Source organism: Phoca vitulina, unplaced genomic scaffold (assembly GCF_004348235.1).
Source record: "Phoca vitulina isolate PV1807 unplaced genomic scaffold, GSC_HSeal_1.0 scaffold5, whole genome shotgun sequence".
NCBI lineage: Eukaryota > Metazoa > Chordata > Mammalia > Carnivora > Phocidae > Phoca > Phoca vitulina.
This window is the reverse complement of record NW_022589708.1, coordinates 1822804-1841735: the sequence shown is the minus strand read 5'-3', so window position 1 is coordinate 1841735 and position 18932 is coordinate 1822804. Positions and strand designations below refer to the sequence as shown.

Below are 18932 nucleotides of genomic sequence, written 5' to 3'. Positions count from 1 at the left end.
CTCCCTGCATCAGTCCACGCTCCCCGCGTCTGGCCGTGCTCCCTGAATCAGGCCGTGCTCCCTGCGTCAGGCCGTGCTCCCCGCGTCTGGCCGTGCTCCCCACGTCAGGCCCCGCTCCCCGCGTCAGGCTGTGCTCCCCGCGTCTGGCCGTGCTCCCCACGTCAGACCCCGCTCCCCGCGTCAGGCCGTGCTTCCTGCGTCTGGCCGTGCTCCCCGCGTCAGTCCACACTCCCCGCATCAGGCTGCGCTCCCGCAGAAGGCAGGGAGGGGCACGGCCGCTACCTGGGCCGGGGGTCATGCTGTTCACCCCCAGCACCAGGTCAGCTCTCAGTAGTCGGTGGAGATTGTTAGTGGTTTTAATCATCGTCATCTTGGGATGTTGATTCTTTTGCTTTTAATTTCTTTGTTTTCCTATTTTTAAATCTATTTTTATATATTTTTATTCTATCTGGCATATGGCATTCCTATTTTAATCTATGCTTAATCTTATTAGAAATACAGTTACAAAATAGATCATAAATTAGAAAAACAGTACAAAATAAATGACACATGAAATATAATAACACCACCAAATTGTTTGTTCACCGCTGAGCTTGGAAACATGGGACACGGTCAGTCCCCAGGTCACCCCCGGCTCCTCACCCAGGACAGCCCCACGCCTCCTGCAGAAGTCCCTACCATAACGTCCACGGGTCCTCTCCAACAGGATGTTGACCAGTTTGGGCTGTTTTCTGACCTTACTATAAGTGGAATTACACTCTATGCTATTATACTCTGCTTTTTGCACTCAACATTCTGTTTTTGAGATTCACCCATTTTTCACTCTTTAACACAGTTCCTGGATCCCTTCTGACATGACAGACATGGGGCTTGGTATGACTGCCTTTCTTGTTTTCTCCCCATCGTGAACAGCGATGCTCTGGGCTTTTTGGCGCACGCTCCTTGCCCACTGTGCTCTGGTCTCCGTAGGAGCGCACGGCTCGGTCATGGCGCCTGCAACGTCTTCAGCGGCAGCAGCTGACGACAGACTGTTTGACCAATGGGCTCCCCTCCGTTCTCAGCTGCTCTGCACTTTCACAGACTCTCAGTGTTGGCAGACTGCTTTGCTTAAAACAAAACAAAATCCAGCCAGTAATTGTGAAATGGTATTTTGTTGGGGCTTCACTTTGCATGTCCTGGGTTATAGTGAATTCGTCCCGTATCACGGGCTGCCCCTGTGAAGTGCCCGCTGTTACCTGTCACCCGTGTTTCTGTGGAGTTGAGGGTCTTTTTCTGATTGATTGACAGAAGCTCTGCACGTAGCCTAGACTTGATTTCTTTGATGGTAGGTGGGATGAACTTAGCTTCTCCCAATTTCTGACTTATTTTCATTCACTGTACGGGGTCTTCTGGTGCAGTTGGACGTATCCATCTTTTCCTTTATGCATTGTGCTTTTGTAGTCTTTTAAAAAAATCTTTTCTATGTGAAACTCATAAAGATTATGTTATGTTTTCTTCCAAATGAAAAACAAATTATTTCACACATAGGCTACTAATCCCTTCTTTCTGTATATGGGGTGAGGTAGGGAGCCCATTCTTTATTTCTTTGGGTTACCAGTTGTCCCATTATCTCTTAACTGTAATGCCAGTTCTGTCAGAAATCGAGTTTTAGTGTGTGTGGGTCTGCTGCTTCTGTCCGTACTCTGTTCCATTTGTCTGTCATTCCTCATGCCAATACCACACCGTTGTCATTACTTTAACTATGTAGGACGCCTCAATAATTGGCATGTGGTTTTCCTATTTTACATGGCAAATATGATAATTATATTAATACAGCTTAATGCAAGAGCAACACTGAAATCTTGTAATAAACTCCATTTGGACTTGGATTTCATTTGCTAATGATTTTGCTGTATTTTTGCATTTGTGTTCCTGCATGCTGCTTTTCACGAGTCAGGTTGGCCTGTCATCTTTGTTTCTCACACTACCCCTGACTTTTATAACAAGCCTAATAAGTTGGAGGAATATTTATTCTTTCTGTATTCTCTGAAATGGTTGTGTGATGGAATTAGACAATGCTTGGTAGAATTTACTTGTAAAACTATCTGTATTTTCTTTGTAGATAGTTTTTTAAAAAAATACTGATTCGAGGCAGTTAATGTCGTTAGAGCATCGTGGAGGTCAGGGGTCGGTTTGGGTAACTTGTTTAATGTAGGAATTTGTTCCTTTCACATGTTTTTCAAATTGGTTGGCCTAAATGTGTTCTTAATACTCTTTCATATTTTAATTATCTGCTGTGTATATATTATTACTCACTTTTTCATTCATGCTAGTATATTTGATTTTTCACTCCTTTTTACCTTCATCATCTCCAGAGATTTATTAATTTGGTTAGTTTTTTTCCAAGAACCAAATTTTGGCTTTGCTGATCCTCTCTTCCATACCTTTATTTCCACTGCATTAAATTCCGTTCATCATCATTTCCTTTCTTTTGCTTTGTTGGCTTTGTTCATCTATTCTAGTAGTTTATTAATTTCCAGGCTTTTTTTCTTTTCTCATATAATTTAAGACAATAAATTTGCTCCTTGTCATGACTTTGGCTGCATCCCACAATTCCTGATACCTAGTATTTTTATTATTGTTCAGCTCTAAGTATTTTCTGATATTTATTATGGTTACTATTTTGATTCATGAGGTTTTTGAATGTGCGTTTCTTACTTGACAAATATATGGATTTGCTTTAAAATCATTTTGTTATTATTTTGAACTTAACATAATTTATTGAATCTAAAATGCTACACAAGAAGTGCTCAGATTTCAGAAATGCTAAAATGTGGGGAAAATGGCAACAGTAATTACAAGAAATCACTGATTGGAACACAGATCGGAATTTAGAGATACTAAAACTAAAAAAGAAAATTGTGCCTTAGGTTTTGTTGCAGTCAGAAACTATGTGTTTATGTATGTTAATTAAAATATTGTGCAGTTTGCCTTATATGGTCACTATGTGTAAGTGTTACTTGAGTGTTTGAAAAAAATTTAATTCTTTTCTATATATTCCTAGTGTATTTTGCTATCAACCTTTTCAATGCTGTTAATCAAATATTTTATATCAGTACTGATTTTTGTCTACTTGGTCTGTTGATTATATAGGAGGTGTTTTTAGGAATCTTCTGTTATTCTAGATTTCCCAGGTTTTCCTTATAATTTTACTTTTGTTTTATGTGTTTTGAAGCTGTGTTATTAGGTACAAAATTCTTAGAATTATTATATTTTCCTGTTGAATTGAACCCGTTATCAATATGTCATGATCTTTTTTAAAAAAAGTTTTATATCTCAGGTAATTCCTTTTGCCTTCAAATTTTTTGTTCTCAATTGATAACAACATATTAATACCAGCTTTCTTTGGTTATTTATTTGGAACATCTTTTTCCATCTTTTTGCTTTTTACTGTCTATGCCCTTATATTTTAGATGCATCTCTTATAAATAGCAGATAGCCGCGATTTTTAAAATTCAGCATAGTAATCTTAATCTTTTAATTAGGAAGAGCATTCATTTATACTTATTATGATTACTGATATACTTGAATTCCCTTCTCTTGTACTTGATGCTGTTTGTCCTTCCTTTCTTAGGTTTCTTTTTTCCTTCTGTTCTTACCTCCTTATAAATTGATTTTTTTCTTCCTGTCTGTCTTATTTTCCAACTCACTTTAGAAGTAATATATTCAATGATATTTTTGATTACTCTAAAATTAATAAGCCATAAACCATTTGACTTGACTGAGTCTACAGTTAATATTTACCCTCTTCACAAATGATACAAGAACCTTAGCATGCTTTTATTATAAATTATATGTTGCAGTTGCTCTGTTTCTTGGTTCTATCTTGTTATTTTTAACCACACAAATTATATGTTATTCTTTTCCACAGTGAATGTTTGTTTAAACTTATGCACATATTTACTATTTTCTTTGATAAACATTCCTTCTTGCATCTCAGATATTTTTTTTCTGAGATCCTTTCTCTCTTCCTAGAGTTCACCCTAAAGAAGTTCCTCTAATGAGGGTCAATCATAGCATTTTTGAAATATCCTATTTTCATCATCATTTTTGAAAAATACAGTTGGCTGACAGAATTTCAGATAAACACCTATTTTCCCCCAGAACTTTAAAGATATCATTCCACTGTCTTATGACTTCCCCTATTACTGTTGAGAGGACAGCTAGCTTTCTAATTCTTATTTCATTTTAGGGAATCTATTTTTTTCCTCCCTGTCCATTTTAAAAAGTCTCCCTTTGTCATTTATACTCATCAGTTTCATTAGGATGTATCTAGGTGTGGATTGTTTTTAATTACCCTTCTTGGGGTTTATGGGCATCCTAAATATGAAGATTCATGTCTTTGGGAAATGTTGGAAATATTTCAGCCATTATCTTTTCAAATACCATTTCTCTTCCATTCTATTTTTCCTTCTAGAATTCTGATAAGAAATATATTTTCTCATATTGTGCTACACCACTTAAACTTTATTCTGCATTTTCTTTTCTCTGTCTCTTCCATGCTGGGTAAGTTTTGGAGAATTGAGGTCTGTCTTCCAATCCTATAATTCTCTCTTCAGCTGTATCTAGTCTCCTGTGTAACTTTTCTATTAGAGTTTCTATTTTCAGTTATTAGATGTTTCATGCTTTTAAAAATTTGCTGTCAGGTTGCTGTGGTGCATACTGTCAAGAGAGACTTTAGCTTTTTTCAGTCCACTTCACTCATTGTTAACTTTACTGTCACCTGTGCAATATATATTAGGAAAAATAAAATGGATGCTTGATGTTACTGACCTTTCCTTGACCCTTGACTCTGTGGGCAGAAATTGATTAGAGCATCCATCCCATCAGCTTGACAGAAATCCATAGATATTGCTGTGTAAACCAAACCTGTGCATTAATATTAGTTTGAACCTGTGGACAGTTTGTCAGTTTATAGGAATTCCAGTGGGGAAAAACAAAACTGTATTATAGATCCCTTTTCATTTAGGTTATTAGTTAATGACCAGATGCTAGTTTCAGATGAGCTAGGTGATTGCCTCCTTGACAGAGAGGATGGGAACACTTATGCGAGGCCCCAACCGATATGGGGCTACTTATCATCTTCATACCATTTGGTGTGAATATTCATACCCTTTCCTACAGAAATATTAATATGCTTGGTTATGGTCTGCTGTCTGAGGTCCTCTTGGGTTATTATATAGTATATGGTATTTGGTAGGATTTCCTTTCTAAAATCTAGGAGTTGTTAATTCTGAGAAACAACTGGCCCTGGGAATTTTGGGAGAAGGGATTGTGGCTTTGGAATACTTAGGTCATTGAGTTAGAAACAGTAAGGATAGCTCTAAATAAAGCACGTACTGCTTGATAGAGAGTAAACGATGAACAGTAACTGCTGTTGGTTGTGATGGCAGCACTCTAGAAATTGCTCTGATCGTCGGACTTCCTGAAGAGGCCATGGGGACACCGGGCAGGATGATGTGGAACTAGGATCTTGCTGTGCTGTCTTGCATCTCACACGCGTCAGAGTGCAAGCTGCATGAGCATTTTGGAAACTCGCTAGGTGCTGACATAGGTTGGAGCCAGCAGGGCTGAGGGCTTGAAGCTACGTGATTCAGTGGGTGGGGAGGAAGCAGTGATGCGCAGCCGTCTGCTTAGGGAATCACACTCCATCCAAAGAGGCAGGAGGATTGTGTCGCAAAACGCTTGTGGTGGAGCAGGGGTTCCTGGGCTTCCGGCAGGAGGTGGTGGGGATGGTTTCTGTTCTTCCTTTTGCACAGAAGTCAGTTGTGATGTCATCCACTATATCTGTTTATCTTCTGTTGCTTATTGGACTTTTCTTCTTAATCAAATTAGCAAATACTTTTCAAGATTATTTAAAGCAAATATTCTTAAAGATAAATGCTGGCTGCTTGGCTGAGTTGAAAAACAGCTCTTTGTTACTCTAAAGCAACTTGGTAGCATTTATCAACCCTCTAAAGAATGCCAGCACCTGAACCTTCGAGCTCCATTTCTGGAAATCAGTCTCAAAGACGTGATGTGAAATGGAAAACACATGTCTAAGCAGGAAGACATCCCTCACAGGTAGTAAGTAGTGTGTAGTAGGGAAAGATGGGGTGAATGTGTATCAACTGGGGAATGGTTAAGTAAGTCATAATATTTCCCACGTATGGAATATTCCAGAGCCATTGAAAATAATGATTCTTAGTGACATGGGAGCTGCTGGTGACACGTGCTCTGTGACAAAGCCGGAGGTGGCATTTTGTATGACGTGCGGTCTCAACCCTGTGACATACGTACGTGCACAGAACAGCACTGGAAGAAAGAACCAGAAAAGGTGTGCGTTTCATGTGTGTGACAATTGGATTGCAAGTGCTTTTTAGTCCTTTCTCCTTTTTTTGTATTTTATAATAATGAGTTGATTTCTTAACAAAAAAGTAATAGGAAAAAAGTAATTTGTGGACGGTGTGAGGTCTACAGTGAAAAGTGTTGGAGCAAGAAACGGGACGGTGACCTGGGCTGGCGGGTGACCCGATGGCCAGCGGGTGACCCGATGGCCAGCCTGCACACAGAGACGGCATCCACACAGCCCCTGGTTTGGAGGGTCCGGGGGAGTGCCCACGGAGAGACAACATCAGGCCCCAGCGTCCAGGAAAGGGACCCTGCGTGGGCCCGTCCTGCCTCGATGCCAGATTGCCGTCATCTCTGCCGAGAGACCAGGTTGCGTTGGGATGGGTAGTCTTACTCCCCGTTCTCCCTCGAACTTGTAGTGAACGATGTACTAACCTCTCCAAAACTCAGTGCCCTCATTGATAATGAAGAACTTGTATTGATTGGTTGTTGTAAGGACTAAGTGATATAATGTTGGGAGCTTAACAAAGTGCCTGATACGGAGCAAGTGTTCAAGAGGCAGAGCTGTTCTCTCTGGGGCATGCATAAACTCCGCCAGTCAAATCCCGAGGGGTAGAAGTGAGTGTCGTCATGCAGAGACACTAGAAGAAGCACCGATCTTAATTTGTGGAGATACTTTTCCTGTGAGATCTCTGTGGCCCCGGGGTGGCCCTCCTGTGGGTCAACAGCAGGCTGCATGTGGCGTGTGAGTCTGCAGCTCATCCTCCCGCCTCCTCTCTGTGCCGTGGGGGCTACCGCCCGAGAGCGTGGCTGGAAATTGGGTGTGGAAGGTCAGTTTGGGGCACTGCCGTCATGTGCCCTTTTTCTGTTTCTTGAGAATAAGAAGAGGAATGAGAGAGAAAGTGAATGAAAGATCGCTGAGTTTGTAACGTGGCTGATGGAGCGCTGTCCGCTGTGACCAGGGCTCATGTTTGCTCTTGATGCCTCGGTCCTTCCTGCGGGCTGTTCCATCTCTGCCCACCGGGCGTTGGGGTGCGAGCAGGGGCGTGCTGCCTGGGCCCTTGGCCTTCACTCTGTAAAGCCAGGAGAGGGGTCAGCACACTTACTGTACTCGGCAAAGAAGTCTCATCTCCTTTTGTGGAGGCAGGAGATGGTTGGAAATGGAACCCATGCTCGAGACTGGCTCCAGGATCTTACTGACGAGAGAAATGTGATTTACAGCTGCAAATAATAGACATTGTGAACGTATTTAAAGATCAGTCATTTCCTCTTTTTCTAAATGCTGAGCCTGTTGAAGGCACCGTCTCTGCTGCCGGTGAGGATGTTTGTGGAGGCTGGAGCTCAAGTTTTGCCTCAACCCTAAAGCGTGTTTACCCAGTTACTCATTGGATCTCTAACTAGTGGTGGATCCTGGTTTGGAGGAGGCCTGAAGCTACACAGTTCAGCCCCGTTAAGCAGGGTGATCATAAAGTATTCATAGGAAATTCAAGGGCCCTTCTCGGGTCTGAAGAAAGGGCTGTGCAAGAGGGAGGTGGGAGTTGAAGCTTTGTTGGCTTTGCGATGATGCGGCTGTGATAAGCCGTGACCCCTGACCCCCAGTGCTGCTTTGGGCACCTGTGTGCTCTCTGAGCCTCTTCCTGTCTAGGCCATGGGGAGTCCCCAGTCCATTGCTTGTGGCCCACAGCGGGTCCCCACCAAATTCACCCAAGGAGGTGGATGCGCCCTGAACCCTCAGCTTCTCCCTGCACCGCTCAGTCTGCAAGAATGGACGTCTCGTTGCAGGGAGAATCCAGTGGGCTTACGACTGAGCATTCCGGGCAAGATCCCTGTGCTGACACAGTTGCTTTCTGCATGTAGCCGTGAGCCCACTTGTCAGTGAGAATCAGGAAAGAGACCCTCTCCAAAGGCAGGCTTCCTCTCCCAGGGTTTGTGAGTGTGAGGTGGTGTCCCAAGTGGCCTCAGAACAAGCATTAGAGCCCAACAGCCCCCCTGGAAGGGAGGCTCCTGGAGGGTGGGTGGGTGTGCAGAGCAGACCTGACCCAGGGGACTCACTCTGATGGGGACGGATGGTGAGCAGGGCTCTGGAGGGGCAGGGCTGCCTCTGGAGGGAGTTAGAGAGAGAGAAGAGTGCAGGGCTCCTCTGAGCCTCGTCCCCCCCAAAGGAGAGCAAGTTCCTCCTGGAGCAGGGAGGTCGGAGGAAGATAGGGAATTCCTCACCAGGAGGGCTCCTGGGTGGGAGTCTCGGGCCTCCGCTGCCCAGCACCACCTTCCCAAGGTGGGAGGAAGAGGACGCAGCATCCTGGAAAGCTTTGAGCTAGTGCCGTGACGGGGGGCACCGAGGTTCCGGGAACAGCTCTAGAAGCTGGAAGGCGAGCAGGTGAGCAAGAAGTCAGCATTGTGCTCCTAATTTGGGGAGAACAGCCACCACAGCTAATTCCAAACGGGGCACAGTTAGATGTAGAAAATCCTAAAAAGTGTCTGAAGTAATTTGTATCCCTTTTATAAAGCAAGAGGAAAAATGACACTGTGAAGTAAGGAAGCGTGGTTGAATTATGGAAGCATACAATGCAATCTATTATTCAACAGCAAAAACAGAAATATTAAAAATATCTCCACGGATGGGAAGAATAGGAGCTCTAAAAATTCAGATCTAGGGCGCGATGCCTCATTTCCCTGGAACAAACAGGGAAGGAATTGGAAGGATGTTTACACAAGAGGAAGCAGAAGTAAGACCTTTTTAGACTTGGGGTACATGGGAGAGGAAGTACTGTCTGTTATGGAACTAGCCACCATGGAAAATGTGAGTGCACAGCCCAGGTTTGAGGTGAGCACGGGGACCCAGCAAACCACTACCCTGAGAAGGGAGCCCGAGAAGGCCCTCCAGTGACCCCTCCCCAGGAACCAGACAAAGGAAGGCCTAGGGCTCCGTGACCAAAGGAGGTGTTTCTTGGCTTGGGGGAGTGGGGCCGAGGTCCCCGCTTGAGCCTCCGGGGCCCGCCCCACCTCCCACTCCCCACGCGTTCTGCCTTCCATGGTTCTCTTTCTCCCGTGCGCCCCGGGCGTCTTACCCATAACTCGGCTCCGGCTCGCACGTCCTGGGGTGGCCTCCACTGACCACTACCGAGGGCCACTTCACTAAGAATGAGCACAGATGTCCCTCTGCAACCAGGGACGCCGGTAACCTGGCTGTTCGGTGGAGATGGAGAAAACCCGATGGGGCCCCCAAGGCGCCCACCAGCACGCCCTGAAACCACGCTCAGAGAGGAGAGAGCTTCCAACTTGTTCTTCGTGTTCAGATTCTCAACCTAAGGAATGACTTGACATCCTGGGTCCTTGGCCCAAAATGCATTATTTGGAGAAGATTCCTTATAGTTTGTTTTTTTAAAAAATTATGTGGAATATGATTATTCTAATTGGAAAAATAAATGCTGCTGATTATAGGAAAATTGTTTTTAAAAAAATAAAATAGAGACCATAATGTGTGTGAAATTTTATATCCTGTGTATTTCACTTAGCATTGCATCATGAGACTTTCCCCGTATCATTCAGGGCTTGCCTAAGATGATTTGTGAGGGGACGCCTGGGTGGCTCAGTCGGTGAAGCATCTGCCTTCGGCTCAGGTCATGCTCTCAGGGTCCTGGTATCGAGCCCCATGTCAGGTTCCCTGCTCAGTGGGGAGCCTACTGCTCCCCCTGCTTGTGCTCACTCCCTGTCAAATAAATAAACAAAAAAATTTTTTAAAAAATGACTTGTGAAAATATAGAGTGGTCCCCTATATGTATATATGCATAGTTATTTTGAGTTTATTTATTTTAAACTATTCTGCTCTTGATGAACGTCAATTTGGGTTTCTTTGTTCCCCTGTGTTGGGTATGAAAAATTACAATTTATATCCTTGTTCAACAAAATCTTAGCATTTACTTTTTATCATTTCCCTTAGGGGGAAAAAGCCACAGAATGGAATTGCTGATTCAGTAGGAGGTGAACATTCACAAGGCATCTGAGGCACACTGAAAATCCGCACTCCAGAAGTTTCACAAACGGACATGACCATCAGTAAGGTATGGGAGAGTTCCAATTCTTGTCTACACTTGACAACTTAAGTATTGTTGTTTTTTAAATCTTTGCCATTTTGACTATTTAAAAAATGACATCGACTTCATTCTTAGTGAAGTGGCCATCGACTTTGGTCACAGCTGAAGTTAAACAGCTTTTGTATGGTGACTGGCTATTTGCTGGGCTGCCTTTCTGAATTACCTCTTTGTATCCGTAGTTCCTTCTTCTATAGAGATGCTTTTTTCCCTATTGATTTACAAGTGCTCTTTACATATTGAGGTCTCTAAGAGCCTTTTGGGTATTGTATGTGTTCTAAATACTGTCCCAGTTTGTCATTTGACCTTGTATATTTTTTAACAGTAAAAGGATATCAAAGTTTTATGTTCCCAGAATTTTCTGTAGTGTTTCTGCTTTCATGTCATGTTTACAAAATCTGTTTTCACACCAGATATTCATGTATGTATCTTCTCTAGTTCTTTTATGGCTTTGTTGTGCAGTAGTCCTTTGGTAGTTTATTTAGATGCATAGAATGAGTGCAAGTGTCAAGATTTATTATTAATAGTTAAACAGTTATTCTAGCAGATTTAAAATCTGCTTTCTCTACTGATTTAGAATATGTCCTTTTATTACATTGAAGAACGAGACATAGTTCATTGCTCCTGATCTTCTGTCTGTATCACGGAACGGCTCACCCCGTCTTCTGGGGGCCATGCGCTGATGACTCAGTGTGGTCTGCTGCAGGGTGTTCTCACTGGCCGCGGTGGGCATGCTGCCACGGTTTTCTTTCTAATGATCCATATTTTCTTTACCCATTTATACTTGTGTATATAACTTAGTCAAGTTTGTAAAGCTATGCTGTTAGACTCTTGATTGGAATTTCGTTCAAGTCATTAAATAATTTTATTGAGTGAATTGACATCTTTATAGTATACGTAATGGCTTTTCTGTCTAGGAATATTATATGCTTCTTGTGTTCTTTATGTCGGTTCCCTCAGTAAGTACTTGCTTGATGAAGGTATGTTTTCCATACTTATTTCAGTGGCTTTTTTTTTATATTGTATGGTTGTTCTGAATTGTTTCTCATTATTGTTGATATATTGGAATTATACTAATTTTTGCCTGTTTGTTTTTCTACTGGCCATCCACGCGGCTACGATACAGTTCTTATTACTTGACAGTTTATGTCTTTGAGAGCAAGGTGGAGGGAAAATCTTACCATATGTAAATGGCAATAGTTTTCCCTCTTCCTCCTAATTCCTATAATTCCCAGACAACCATGAACAGGGAGAGTGAGAGAGGTGCCCTAGGTCTGCCCTGTGCACGGCATGGCCGGCTCTCAGCAGTATGGCCCACTGGTCTCCCATGGACAGAGTATGGGTATTGCCTTCCCATTGATTCCCAGCTGACCTCTGATATTACCAGCATCTCTTACCGTTCCTCAACATTTACTTTTCTCTATCTCTACATAAGTTAAATGTTTTTACCTCTCATGCTTGGAAAATATAAACTTAGATTTTTAGTTTCTTTAGTGGCCTCCCTTACTGTTCCTGAGACCTGAGTTCAACTGATTGTTCTCTGATTATTAGTATCAAAAATGAACTCTCAGCTATATAAGATTAGGAGGTGAGCTTCCTCCCCTCCTCTGAAATAATTTCTAAACATTTAAAAATATAATCTGGGACTTTAGAGCCGGATGGAAATGATAATGAAGATGATAATTTATAATACTTTGTTTTCTAAGAATATTTTGATTTTTGTTTAATTTTGGATTATATAGATTTAATCCTGTGTTTCTATCAGAAGGTCTGCCTGTTGGGTTCTGTGTCCACGTCCCTTTGGGTTCCTTTGTCTTAGATACTGTGTTCAGAAAGACTGAGATGGCGACCTTCCTTCTGGATTCTTTGTTTCTGCACATATGGTCTCGCTGCCCTTTGCCTGTGAAGTTGGCTGGTGTGGTGTTAGCGTTCTTGGTCGTTGCTGTATATCTTCAGGGAACTTGGGGTCCTGGCCGCACCGCCACGGTGACCAAGCCTGGAGGCAGCACCCACTTCCTTTATTTGTGTGTGTTTTTACCATTAATACCTGAAAGTTTACGGGATCATTTTCTGCATACCTGAAATTTAACTCACTGGCCCATATGCACGAGTGTGTCTCTTTATTTTAGTAAACTTTCGTGAGATTTCAGTTCTTTGTTGGTATTCTTTCCATTTTTTAAAACGTTGTGTCCACAATGTTCTCGCCTTCTCTCTCTCTAAAAAGTCTGTTGGATCTTCAATTTGCGCTCAGGGAAGAATCTCAAATTTGTTTTCCAAATGAATTGAGTTTTGCGCCCGGCAATTGGCTACTCTCTTTGCTCTCCTGAAGATTCTAGTTCTGTGGTTTCCTTGGCATTTCTTTGTGATCCTTCCTTATCCCCCACCTTGTACCCCTCTTAACTCTTACCTGTGTCCCTCTGACAGTGGTCTTTGTCTTCACCCTGTTTTCCTTCTCGTGGTTCTCATGCTACTAGCAGTCGGCCAGGCTGGGTTTTTGCCTGCCTTTCCCTGCTGGAGACCAGGGCCTGTGCGTAGCCAGGCGGTTTCCCTGAGCATCTGTCCGGGGCCGTGAGCTTCGTGGCGCATGAGGCCCTGCTGCTGAGCCTCCCCGAAGTGCACAGGGCCGGGGGTTCCACGTAACAGCGAACAACAGCCACGGTCCCACCAGAGTACGTGGTTCATGGGGTGATGGCTGCACCGGGCTCCCTGTCGCTCAGTTGCAAGTCTGAGCTAAACGTGGGCGCGTTCTTGCTTTTCCTTCGCGGACCGCCTCGAGGCGACGAGTCTTCGGGTCAGGACGGGGCTCCGCACAGCAGCAGCCCTCAGGGGACACGTTAGACCGAGCTCACTGTCGCAGCCCGCCGCCTGCCCAGCCCCCGTTTCTCCGTGCCGGCGTGGCGGCCCACACGCCTTCTTTCTGGCGTGAGTAGTAGTAACGGGATGATGGAGGTGAGCGCTGTCGTGGGTCTGGCCTTGACCACGTGCAGGCGCTGTTCTCAACACTTCAGCACCGTCTCACTTCATCCCCACAAAAGCCCGCCGTCCGCTCTGTGCTTAGCCCTCTGGTTTCCCGTCCTCTTCCTTAACTGCATGTTTGGAAGGGAGAGACTTCTGGTTTGTGCGAGAGAGAAATTCCCTGGAAGGCACCCTGGCCTCTTTGGGGCGGGGAGGGTGCTGAGCCGCCGGGGGCGCCTGCAGGTTTCTGTCCTAGGACGATGGTCACCAGCCCCCGCGGGACACACGCAGCTTCCCTGTCCCGGCGCTCCTGCCGCCACAGACTTGCGAGCCTTCCAGAAGGATCGGCCGGGCCCGTTTGTGCATCTCTGCAGGTCTGCTCACGCCACCTGCCGCGGCCGTCTGCCTCCTGGCTGGGTCCGCACCCGCAAGGCCGGGCCTCTGCCACGTCTTCAAGCGCAGCCTTGCGCCACTGACCCTGACTTCTCTTGTGCGATCTCCCCTGGCTGGGCCTGCACGACGGAGCCCCGCAGCCCCGGGGCCCCAGCCCTGCCCCGCCGCTGTCACACTCAGTGCAGCCTCGGCACCTGAGCTGTGTTTCAGGCCCCCGCAAGCAGAGACGGAACTTACTGAGGCTGGAGAAGAACAAAAAGGAGCCATCACCGACCGGGCACACGCTGAGAAGTTGTTCCCAGGGGGCGTTTCAGATGCCGCAATGGCTACGTTCGGCTGCCCCAAAGCCTGTTTGCTCTCCATGCTGGGGCCTTTCTCTTCCTGGACTTTGTGGCTCTCCACGTGGGGGGTCGTGCCCTTCCCAGCTTTTGGAAGCCCCTTGCTGTGTGTCTGGACCTCCCTGGAGGTGGCCTTCTCCGAACGCCAGGAAATACCCGAGTTCCAGAAGGAAAGCGAGTGGCTCTGGCCGTCAGTATCTACGAGGCTCAAGCCCGTTCCCACATCCGTTACTACTGTGCGGACGCAGAGTGTCTGTTCCCCGCCAGATGGGACACTCTTCGTCCTTTGGACAACGGGAAAGCGCTCCATGATTTGATTTCTTCGTTAGGAAGACCCTACGGACAGATGCACAGGAGTGAGGGGTGGCTGCAGTGTGCAGACCACGAGGGGAGGGGTGAAGGCTGAAGACGAGCAGCGGAAGGACAGGTGGGAAGGGGGAGCGAACCGTGACCGGCCCCGCACGGAGACTTGCCGGGGGTGGTGGCCAGCTGGACGCGAGGCGCGACCCCCCGGCACCCTCCCGACTTGTCATCTGGGTGTCACCTCGCAGGGGTTGCTGAGGTTAGAAGCATGCAGGGCCACAGTGAGGGGTGGGCACCCTGATGGGCCACATCTTTAAGGAAGCAGCTGGAGGGGGCCTTTCGGGAAAATACTCCAATCCGCAGAGTGAGGAGAAAGAGGTCTGGCCGCTGGGCCAGCCGTGAGAGCAGGGCCCGGTGGGCCGCGCACGGCACTGGCCTCTGTGGAGGGGACTTTTATTCTTGACAAGCCGCTCTCTCCCCTCTGCACACCCTCACCATCTGGGAGCACCACCGGGGTCTGTGCTGAATCGTGGTGAGGAGTCTCCACATCTTTGGTCCTCCTGGTCACTCTGCAGAGCCCTGTGTAGGGAGGTGCTCAGTCCCTGCTGCTCACGCTCTTCGCAGCCTACTTGCGTTTGCTCCTGCTGCCCCGTTCCCTGGAATCCTTCTCCCCCGCGAGTCGGGGCTAACATGGTGATGGAGGCAGTCGCATCTTCCCCAGGGGGGTTCCACAGGCACCTGCCGCACCACGGGCATTTCTGGGCGCTTTCATAGCACCCGGGCCTCTCTGTGGCACTGTCCTGAAACGGACCTCCCTGTCACTCCCAACTGCACTGGAAGGTTGTGAGGGATAGAACACAGTCTTATTCATGCCCCTGTTGCACACGGTCGGGGCTCAGTGAAAGATGAACCAAATTGAAGAGTCAGAATAATGATCCTGAGCCAAATTTATTCCTGTGGTAGATTGCAAAATATGGCCACACATTCCTTCCACTCAGGTATGCGTGCCCTGCTGCAGTGTCATTTGGCCATTCTCCCCATCAAGAGGCAGGGTCTGTCTCCGCCCCCCTAGATTCTTGGCTGGTTTCTGACCTCCTTTGACCAATTAAATGCAATGGAAGTGACATTTGGGGCTCTGCCCTAAGAGGGCTTGCAGCTTCTGCCTTCACCCCTTCACATCCTGCCCAAGACCCCCAAGTAAGGAAGCCTGTGTGGCCTGCTGGAGGATGAGCCACCACGTGGAGGAGAACTTGGGCGGCCTGGCCATCAGCCATCACCAACCAGCCGATGTGAGGATGATGGACAGCCCAGCCAGCCCTGCAGGGGACCAGCCATTTGAGGGAGCCACATGAGGCCAGCAGAGGGGCCACATGGCCGACCCACATTATAAAAAATAATAAATTGTTCTTAGCCACTAAGTTTTGGGGATCGCTTGTCACGTAGCAAAACCTAACTGACATGGTTGTCTTGAATCGCAAGAGAAGAACCATGCAAATGAGTTGAAATGGACCATCTGAGCTCTCAGAGCAGAGCAAAGATGACACCCTTGACTTCACGTGGGTTCTCCCCCACCAGCTGATGCTCAGCTCTGTCAGCACAACTGAACCAGAAACATATGGTTTGGAGCCACGTGTCCTCAGGATGATTGCGGGCTGCAGGTGAGACGCGCTAAGCGGGGTGGTAATGATGATTATTGCTGACGATCACTGGGGAGCAGAGCAAGCCCTGTGATTAACTGAGCACTCCTCAGTCTAAATGGGTCTCGACTGCGGAGCCTCACAGAACCAGGTGGTGAGGGGAGGCGCCCGCCAGCCAGACGCGTCGACACCGCCGGCGTGGAGCGTCCTCATCCTCCGAGCAGGAGACGTGCTGCGGAGCAGGTGACTTCTGTCGCCGGGCGGGGTGGGAAGCGGAAGGCACGTGACCTTCAGCCCTCACGTCCGTCTATCCGTGCATCCCGGAGGATGCCCTCCCCAGGCTGGGTTCAGGCAGGTCCCCGGGGAGCCCGCTGGTGCTCGGCCCTCACAAGCAGTTTATGTCTTTAAAGCCGATTAACGAACCAACGGGATGAACAGTGCCTCGGGTGACGTGACAGTTACTTTGCATTCGGCAAACACTTGGAACTGCCTACTGCTCGTCGGGCACGGGCTCAGCTCTGGAGGCTGAGTGTTACATCATGTTTATGGCTCTAAACACGTGCGTTGGCACGGAAAGGTCTTTCTAGGTTGGCCTTTTCCGGAATAGTTTTAGATTTTGACCCATGTGGAGCCTGAAGTTTGAGAAGAGTCCAGGGTGGTGAGCTGAACAAACAGGTCGAAAGTCAGAGGTCAGAGGAAATTACAGGGACTTGGGCCTCGGGGCTGAGGGAGCCCCAAGCCCCAGGCGGCCGGGGCCGAGGCTGGTGAAGGGTGTGGGTGTTTGCAGAACGCAGAGCTGACCTGTCGCCTGCTGTTCATCTAGGATCTGCTGGTCTAAACAGACCGCTGTTCCCCTTTGCTGTTCAGATCTGGTCATGAGCTGAGGTGTCCTAGTTCATTCCATGGCCCCCGAGTAGACCCTTCCAGATTTCCTCGGCGGGGGGGTGCCCCTGGCTGGGGGATGAGAGGTGCTCTTTGCCTTGGGCCTTGTCTGCTGGACCCCTGAAGATTCTCGATTGGGAAAGATTGTGAACTCTGGAAAACCTGCTAGGAGTAGGGGCCTGAATGACCTCCCTCTGCTGGGGGCTGTCTGCTGTGTGGGGGCCTTGCTGGACAGGGGACCTCGCGTGCCGGTCCTGGTGGCCCCCTTCCCATGCCCGGGGTCAGAGTGCCTCTCCCAGCCGGAAGCTGCCGTGACCTGGCAGCAGGGTGGCCCACCTGTTCTCGTTGTCCAAGGGACAGTGGGCTGGTCTCCCCCGCTCTGGGAGTCCTGTCCTTGGGGCACCGGCTCCGGTTTAGAGCTGGCGGGCTCCAACATGAGTGGTCTTTTCCTAATTCCTTATTGTATCAGTTTCCTGGGCTGCTGAAACAAGGTCCCACTAGCTGGGGCGCTTAAACAACAGGACGCTAATTCTCTCCCAGTTCTGAGGCACTACATCCAAAACCAAGGTGTCGGCAGGGTCATGCTCCCTCCAAAACCTGTAGGAGAGGGTCCTCCCTGGCTTCTTCCAGCTTCCGGTGCTCCCGACCATCCTCAGTGTCCTCGGCCTGTAGATGCATGGCTCCAATCTCTGCCTCTGTCTTCACATGGTCTTCTCCCTATATGTCTGTCTCTGTGTTTCTTCTGTTCCTGTAGGACACCAGTCATACTGGATTAGGGGCTGGCCCTGCTTCAGTGTGACCTCACCATAACTAGTAACATCTGCAATGGCCCTATTTCCAAAGAAGGTTATGTTCACAGGGAATGGGAAAGGACTGGTGTGCAGGGATGCTAACCAAGCCAGGACATTGTTAAACTTCTTCCCAGGCTTGGGTGCTTCCAGGTGCCTGGGTGAGCACTGCGATATGGGCTGGGCCCAGTGGGGTGGGGGAGGGCAGGGGTGCTGAGCACACACCCACTGCTGTCCCTTCTCCCCACTGCTTCCCAGCACCATGACCACTGCTGTGAACTGCCTTTGCACAGCTTCCTTCCAGATTGCTCAGTCCTTAATCTGCTCACTGCATTCTCCTGTTGCCCCCTGGCCTGTTGTCTCCACCAGTGGAAGCACTGATTGGAAGCAGTATTTTCTGGCTGACCAGTATTGTCTACTGAGATGAATCACCGAGTTAGGGCAGGGAGTACATCACTGGAGGGAAATTAACTGCCAAAGATTATATCTTCCAGAGGCACGAGCTGCCTGGCAAGTTGCAAAACAGTGGTCGAGGTGTCTACATTGATGAACCAGACAAACCCCCAAATATCAGGCTCAACACAGTACAGATTTACCCCCACCTCCCGCACAGACCACTGGGTGTTCATGACGGGGCAGTTCTCCAGGCGGTGATTCAGGGATCCAGCCCTTTCTGATTTGTGCTCCATTCTCCTCAACACGGTGTACCCAAGGGCACTAGGGTGTCATCTCCATTGCGGCCCACCAGCAAGGGGATGGAACATGGAGATGGCACTTGGGATTGGCAAGTCGCTTTCTTTCATGACCTCCTGCACCTGCCATATGCAGGTGCGATACCAGGAGATCCATTCGGTGTCAGATGAGACAAGTGGGCCCCGGCCCTCACGGAGCTTTAGTCTTGTTGGATTAGCATCACCACTAACCCGGTTGCCAAGCCAGAACTCCATGGATCTGCCCACTTTCCTCTCAACTTGGTTTCCAGGCAGGATTTCTCCAGCCTAAGTCTCAATCAAGATGGACATTAAATTCAGAGTATTCTTCCTCAGTATCTCCTAAATCTGTCTTCTCTTCGCCACTTGCCCCCAGAACTGCCACAGCAGCGTCCCTGCCGGTCTTGCCTCTAATGCTGACTGCCTTCAAGCTTGGGGCCACGTTACCAACAGAGCGACCCTGGTA

At 47.7% G+C, this 18932-nt stretch overlaps 1 long non-coding RNA gene across 3 annotated transcripts in view; it reads left to right on the top strand.

Moving 5' to 3' along the window:
- The window catches only part of LOC116631457, a 636051-nt gene that overhangs the window by 232649 nt on the left and 384470 nt on the right, over positions 1–18932 (top strand). For all 3 annotated transcript variants that reach the window (XR_004299177.1, XR_004299176.1, XR_004299175.1), the window contains exon 2: positions 10310–10430. This is a non-coding gene — a long non-coding RNA (uncharacterized LOC116631457). The remainder of the gene's footprint in view (positions 1–10309; positions 10431–18932) is intronic.